This window comes from Glycine max, chromosome 11 (assembly GCF_000004515.6).
Source record: "Glycine max cultivar Williams 82 chromosome 11, Glycine_max_v4.0, whole genome shotgun sequence".
Classification (NCBI taxonomy): domain Eukaryota; kingdom Viridiplantae; phylum Streptophyta; class Magnoliopsida; order Fabales; family Fabaceae; genus Glycine; species Glycine max.
The window spans coordinates 33,889,905-33,897,306 of record NC_038247.2 but is presented as its reverse complement, the minus strand read 5'-3'; the positions used below and the strand labels follow the sequence as shown (position 1 = coordinate 33,897,306).

At 34.1% G+C, this 7,402-nt stretch overlaps 1 pseudogene; it reads right to left on the bottom strand.

The window, feature by feature from the left end:
* Window positions 1-1,290: 1,290 nt before the first annotated feature.
* On the bottom strand, window positions 1,291-3,544 carry LOC100819450 (heat shock protein 81-3-like; annotated as a pseudogene).
* Window positions 3,545-7,402: the final 3,858 nt, after the last annotated feature.

The window sequence follows — 7,402 nt, the reverse complement described above, 5'->3', positions numbered from 1 at the left end:
ACTGAGTTCTAAGAAGCAGTTATCAGCAAGAACTTCCGCAATAGATCCTGCATCACATTGAATTTTCACAATAGGTTCTTTTCTCACTTCAGTTCCAACTTTAAATTGACATTTGACAGAAAGAAGGTTTTTTTACCCATTGGTTGAAAAACATCCAGTATAATGACATCGTAAGTGCCCTTAGGAACAAAATTGGTGAACGCAATTCCTGTACATGAAATGTTAGAAATTTTGTTAAAATATATTGAGTAATGTAACTCATACAACAATTTATACACAATCAGTTTTTTCTCTGTTTCTCCCCAACACACCTATCTTATTACACATTTCTCTTCCTATTTTACTTGCTTCTTTCGCAATCACCTTCACACTTTACTCTTATCTCTTTCTCTCTAAAAAATGTGACTTTGTAGTATGTGTGTGTGAAGGAGCCTAAAACAGTACGGATACTTGAGCAAAGGAACAAATATAGAAGTGTCCAATGCATAACCTAGGAAAATATTAAATTACATCATAAATAACCTCAGTGCTCTATGCAGGCACAGTGAAGAGAAAATCCTAAACCACCTTATCAATACTACCTTATACTCCTTATTTTCATGCTTTGTGACTCCTGGGGAGAATGCTGCCATTTCCAGTGCCTTGTCTCTTCTCTCAAACTTCTTTAAGAGCTATAGCTGAAATAGATTCCAGGTTATTCTCCATTCTATTAGACTATAAAAGTCATGCATATAAAGACCTTCCAGTTTGCAAATAACCTAAAAAGTAGAGTACACAAAGCTATTTGTATATTACCTCTTTAGCCAAGAAATCCATTGATGTGGTGTGGTAGTGGAATTCATCACATGGACCGAAGCCTGCGATCTCCTGTCAAGGAAAAACATAGAAATTGTGCCTGCCAAGGAGCAATTCTTCAACTTAGAACACCAGCAGAACATTCATCAAACAAAAAAAAATAAAGGGAACAAAGAAGAGTAAATAAAATGACACCATATCTAGCAATAATAGTAATCAAAACCAAACTGTATTAGAAATCCAAAGCAGAAAGAATCCACACCCCCCGCTCCCCTCCCCAAATCAAAATAAAAAGGAAAATAAAAATGCAGCAACCTAATAAATTGTATTCGCATACGCATTAGATAAGCTACTAATAAGAAACACATCATATTTAAGTTTAATTAACCTTCTCCATCTTGCTGCCCTCAGCATCGGCTTCGGCCTCCTCTAGTGGGGGCATGTCAGCAACAACTTCACCTGCATCCTCATTGATGCTCAGTCCAAGCTTAAACATTATGTGGATCCTTCACGGCTGAAACTAGAAGTGAGAAGAGCAGTCTCAAACAGAAACAGAATAAGATCCTTCATAGATTTGTCATCCTTGATCACTTTGCAGGGGTTGTCAAACTTCTCCTTCAACTCTTCTTGCTTCTTCTTCTCATCTTCATTCTTGTCAAGCTTGAGCCCTTCCTTGGTGGCAGAGACAAACTTCTTGCTCTCAAATTCCTTGAGCTGATCAACAACATATTCATCAATGGCATCAACCATATAAAGAACCTCCTATTCCTTTGTTCTTACCAAAATCTGAAATTGTGGCATGTCAGGATCGATGTGAATAGGTCCCAAACTTCACACATCAGCTTGGAGATGTGCCTTTGAAAGGAGGGGGACCTGCAAAACAAAGGACTCCGACGGTCAAGTAAGAATATGTGTAAGGAGAATAAAACAAGTATATGATGTAATGGAACTCGTATAAGTGAAAGAGAAAGACACAAGTTTGTTGCCGTGTACTGAGTGTGTGAGCAAGTCGTGTAGAGTGATTCGATGGAACCTGTGTTTATACTAGTTGAGTGAGGGTGTTGGTCCTTGTTTGTAAGGATTATCGCAGCCTTGTAGATAATTCTCAGCTTATAGATAATAGCCGAGAGCTTAGAGATAATGTTAGAGATAAACATTTGGATTATAGACAAAGGTAGAAGATAATCATACATTTATACCTTGTAGATAATATGATGTTATAGATAATTTAATACCTGCCAATAGATAAGATATTCAAATATATTTGAATATTAGTTAGGTTTGAGATAACCTATTTGTTGGGGAGCCCGACTACTAAGAGTCAGGCGTCTGTGCTCCTGTAGCAGGGCTGACGTGGAAGGTTGACATGTGTTTGTAAGGGCCAAGTAGGATGTCACATAAATTTTGTGGGTCTTGGACAGTACACCATTCTTCTTCAACTTCTCCAAGAATGGAGAGTTCTTAATGACCTTCTTGCTTTCACCTGTGATGTAGTAGATTTCACTCTGACCTTCCTCATCTTATCACCACTCTTGGTGGAGTAGTACTTGAGCAATTCAACAATCTTTCCCTTGTTATATGAATCCTCATGGATACCAAGCTTCAAGTTCTTAGAGAAAGCCTCATAGAACTTGTTGTAATCCTCCTTGTTCTCTGCAATTTCAAAGAAAAGCTCAAGTGGATCCTCGTGTACAATGTCTTCTTTATATATCTTTAAATGACAAGGTAATAATAGGATCTAAAATGTAAGGATCCAAATCCATATTTATCATAGATTACATTATTACAATATACTTCTATCTAATATTGAAAAAAAATTGATACGTGTGTGCGCACATATATGTATATATGTACGTATGCCTCATATTAAAAAAGTCAACTTTTGAATGTATTATGATATCATAATTGAATTCAGAAGTAGAATTTAACTGTCCAGGTGGACAAATCATCTAGAAAAATGTGACATACATGGTGTTAACAAACGATGCAAAATATAACAAAAGTATACATGCTTGAGAAGCCCTTCTATAGAGAATTGCAAAGGTTGATACTTATACATAAATCATATAAAATTTGTCCAGAAAAAAGAAGCATAAATCATATAAAGTGAAAGAAGAAAATAAAAATTCGAATCAAATCAAAACAAAAAAAATGGATTTCTTGAACAACCAAAAAATAATTTAACATATGGCTTTCTATTTGATAAACCACCTCTCACAATTTCTTCAGCTTCTACACCCGCAACCCATTCCAGAAAGCAGCTGAGTTTACTACCTTTTCCCAGGAAGCTGAACTCCAATACCTGAGTGTTGTCGGAGGAGGAAGTGAGTGGTTTCCATCTAAAGCTTCCAATTGGTTGAAAAATCAATTAGTTTTTTGCACGGTTTGATTTTCCAAAATGACCTTCTTGGGTTCTCCTATGGTACTTGTAAATGTTCTCAAATTTCTCCTTGCACTTCTTCACACTCCTATTATAACCTAGCTCCAATGATTTCCTAATTATATATACATACATATAAACCTCTAATTCATTCGTTCAAAAATAAAATTGTTCAGCTTAGACTATAAATTATACATATATGTGTATTATTATTATTATTACTAAATAAGGACTGATAAAAGGGGTTTTAGTTGAAAAGAGGGAAACAAAAGAAGGAACTAACCTTGATACTTGTTCCCAGAGAAAGGCTTTAGGGTTTGCGTCTTTGAAAGCAACGTCCATTTTGCACTTTATCTTGAGCAAAGCCATTGTCTCCTCTCTCGACCACCAGTTCATGGCAGAATTTCGGTCACTATCCTCGGTGTGCTCCGCTTTCAACCTGTCCAATTTTCTATTTAATTGGATAACTTGAGTAGGAGAAAGAAACATGAAAAAGTAGCATGGATTTTAGACATGGAAGAGCAAAGAATGTGAAATCAGCGAAAACTGATTTGGTGAAAACATCAGCGATCAAAAACCCAAAACAAAAATCGGCAAGAATTAAATAAATGGATAACTAAAAATGAAAGAGAAACCGGATAGCATAGAGAAAACACTAGAAGTGAGTGTAGAGAGAATCAAATCCCTTGAGAACAACAGTGAGTGGCGCCAGTGGTTGTGAACCAAATACCACTAGTGGCTTAAGTAGTGGTCGGCATTCATATGTGCTCCTTTGTGCTCCCTACTTTGTGAATTTGAAGCTCACTTTTGGTTGTTGTCTTGACGCTTTGGTTACGAAAGAAGCGAGGTCTAGGTTTATGGATGGATTTAGTCAGCAAGTACCTCACCATTTCACAACATTTTTCACAAAACCGTCTTAGAAAACCATCATTCTAAGACGGTTTTTGCAAAATCATCTTCGTTGAAAAACCTCATATTTACAAAATTGTCACCGTCTTATATATTAAGTATTAAGACGGTTTTGAGGGAACCATCGTTGAAGGTGCATCGTAAAAAACTATTTTTGTAGTAGTGTTGGTTAGAATAGACTAGTAGATGCGGGTAATAATTATATTAATGTTAAAAGAGAAAAATCTATAAAGATTACATTTAAGAGAGGTTTTGGCAAGCGAAGCCTCCAACATGTTCCTTAACTCATCACAACACCATCTAACAACTTTGAGTTTTCTTAAGCTTTATGTTCCTTTCTTTGTAGTTAATTCCTTTTAGTTTATACTTGTAATTAATCAATGAACAAGATTCGATTTGACTCACTAATTGCTTAATAACTATATATATATATATATATATATAGCTCTGAGTACAAGTATAGTCCATGTGGAATTCAATACTTGGTTGTACCCTTTTATACTAGTTGTGCAACTTGGTACGCTTGCCAAGGAGTCAACAATTATAGCCAAGAGAAGTAAAGGTTGTAACAATATATGGCACATCACTACTAGAATAGGCTTTTTACATCAATTATTAAGAACTTTGAACATCGGTTATTAATCGATGTTGAAACTACCGACGTTAAAGTATCAATGTTAACATCGATATTTTAAAAAACCGATGTTGTTTTACTAAAAAACATCGGTTTTTGTATAAATTGATGTTGTTTTCTTCTCATCAACATCGGTTTTTAGAAAAACCGATGTTGCCAGTAAACAACAACATTGATTTTCTCGACACTTATTTTTCTAAAAACTGATGTTTTTTGGATTTTTTTAATATCCTATCTGTTTTTTTTAATTACCAGCCTGTAATTATTCATATCACAACTTATCATTCAAAATTGTAAGAAAAATCATAAAATAAGTCATGCACCAAAAGTTATTAGCAAAGTATATCATCACCAAGAGTAGTTATAAATATTTATAAACAAAATATACCCCAAATGTGTTCAGGATATTTCAATATTTCCCACAAAATATACCACCAAGACTTATAAACAAAAATTTAAAGATTGATAATAGTATAGTAGTAATGTACTTTAATTACAAACAAATCCAAAATAAAACAAAGTTAGAAGTTGTATCTGGAAACTCAAATTTAAATATAATTTGAGTTCTAAGTGCAAATTTTGTAATTGTGCAAAATTCATTCATCCATTTCCAATTTTTGCAGTCTTCCTCCAATAATTATAAACAATCATGCACTCCATGATCCTTTCCAAATTCAAATGGGTAAATCCTATAGCTTTCATAAATGAGTACATGGTACTCGACACATCCTGAAATTAACATTAAATTCATATTAGATATGTATATGATTTTAAAATTTGATAGATAGAGGAGTGTTTAATTACTCACCAAATTTCTACAAGTCACTTTGTACTCAGTTAGCAAGACTTTAAAAGTGATTAAGTTAGGAAATTGGTGGTGCAAGGAGTACCATTTAGGATAAGCTTTTTGATAACAACTAAATATGAGTTATTTTGATAGTAAAAATATATTGAAAATATCTTTGGCTTAAATGATAAGAATTGATATTTTTGTTATTTATGGCTTGTAAATGTGAAAATGATGGATTATAAGAGAAAAAAGATCGATAAAATATAAAAAATATGGATAAGAAAGATTTTCATCATCAGGCCCAAGTCCACTACAACAACTATAAAAAGGGAGTCAAGCCAAGCAGAAAGACACACCATAGAACCCCCTCTAGCAGGGGAAATTTTATCCCATTCTTTCTTTCACCCCTCTCATTGTAAAGCCCTCATGGCCATGAGTGGCTAAACCCCTAGTTAGGGCCTGACAGGTCTAAAAGCCAAACGATGTATGATGTACTCACTATTTATCAATGCAATACCAGGTGTTTTCTATTCTATTATCTTTTCTGCTTTTATCTTGCATTATTCATCTTGATATTCTTTTAAGGATTAGATGCTCGGGAAAGGGTAACATCTAATAAGATTTAAAGAGAATATGCATGCATCAGTTTTAGGGGTTAGACACTCGGAACAAGGTAACTTCTAATAGAACAAGAAGAAAAGATATCATAATAAAATCATTGCTAGAGATAGAGTGATTGCATTTATGCCCATGCCTCAAAGCAAACATCTAGAATTAGAACTTCATGCATTTTATCTATTGAGTCTTTGCAAAGGCATTTGGGAGATAGATAGGTAACATAGGCTTGTCATCGTGAGGCATCAGGGGCAAGTAAATGAATAGATGTGGGTAGGATAGAATCACCTGAATTGGTAAAGAAAAATCATAAAATCATACATCCTAGGCAAACAGGGCATGCTAGGTCCCAACATTATCATATTTTATTTTATCTTCTATTTTTATCTTATCTTTTTTATCTCCTACTTTTTAACCTTTAATTCAAATCTTTTATCTTTTTTATCTTCTATCCTTTATCTTTAATTCTTTTATCTTTCTGTATATTTTATTCTTATCTCTTGCTTGTAAATTGGGCGTGCATTAATCTAAGTACAAACAAAGTCCCTGTGGATTCAACACTCGGACTTCTGAGTACTTTACTACTTGTAACAAATTGGTGCACTTTCCAACGAGTTAACACTTTTGGTTCAGAAATACTTTTGAAGATGGTAAGGAAGAAAATATTCTGACCAAAATGGGTCATGGCTAGATCTTGGTTGTATGTAACAGAGTGTATGTTGTCATTATCGTCTAGCAGATGCCAAGTATGTTCTAGTTCATCCTGTGAATGTATGAATACATGATTTTGATGATGTCAAAGAAGAATCAAACAAGGTTGCTTCAAAGGATAAGTATTGGTTCAAGATTAATACAAGATTGCTTCAACAAACAAAGCCTTGCTTCAAGATTAACTCAAGATCAAGCCTTGCCACAAAACAACGTGTTTCCAAGGCATACAAGACTTTGGTAATCGATTACCAAAAGACAATTTTGAAAAATAGCTGTTAAAAAGGGGTTTTGAATTTGAATTTTGAACCTGTAATCGATTACCAGATGTTTGTAATTGATTATCAGCAACGAAACTCTTGAAATTCAAATTCAAAAGTCATGACCCTTCAAATATAACTATGTAATCGATTACCAAAAACCTATAATTGATTACTGTTAGTGCTTAGCTCTACTGAGTTTTAAAAGATTGGCTAAGATTTTGTTAAAACATAAGCACTTAGACAATGAAGGAAAGCTGGAGTTGCTGCACATGATGTCCAACGTTATGTAAAGGAATAAGATCGGGCTG